Genomic DNA, 384 nt, shown 5'->3' on the forward strand with positions numbered 1-384 from the left:
AAATGCAGATATAAACAGAAAATTCCTTTATTTCAAAACTATGATATATATATACAATGACAAAACAGAACACTCACTGCAGAACTAGTCATGGAACAAGACGAACCGACCAAGACAGACAGAAAACCCAGAACTTAAATACACACAAGACTAATCACACAACAAGACACAGGTGAGGAGGGAGAAGAAAACACAGGGGCCCAGGTGAACATAATCAGACAATTAGACACACCAGGGAAACTAATGACAAGAGGAAAAACACAGGGAAAAGGACCAGACAATAACCCAGAGGAAAACATGACAGGGAAAACAGCAAAAACACCCAAACCTGCAAAACTATAAACGTGACATAACATGAGAATCGTGACATAACCAACCAACCAG

Source organism: Notothenia coriiceps, unplaced genomic scaffold (genome assembly GCF_000735185.1).
Source record: "Notothenia coriiceps isolate Sejong01 unplaced genomic scaffold, NC01 NC01_scaffold00017405, whole genome shotgun sequence".
NCBI classification, from domain to species: domain Eukaryota; kingdom Metazoa; phylum Chordata; class Actinopteri; order Perciformes; family Nototheniidae; genus Notothenia; species Notothenia coriiceps.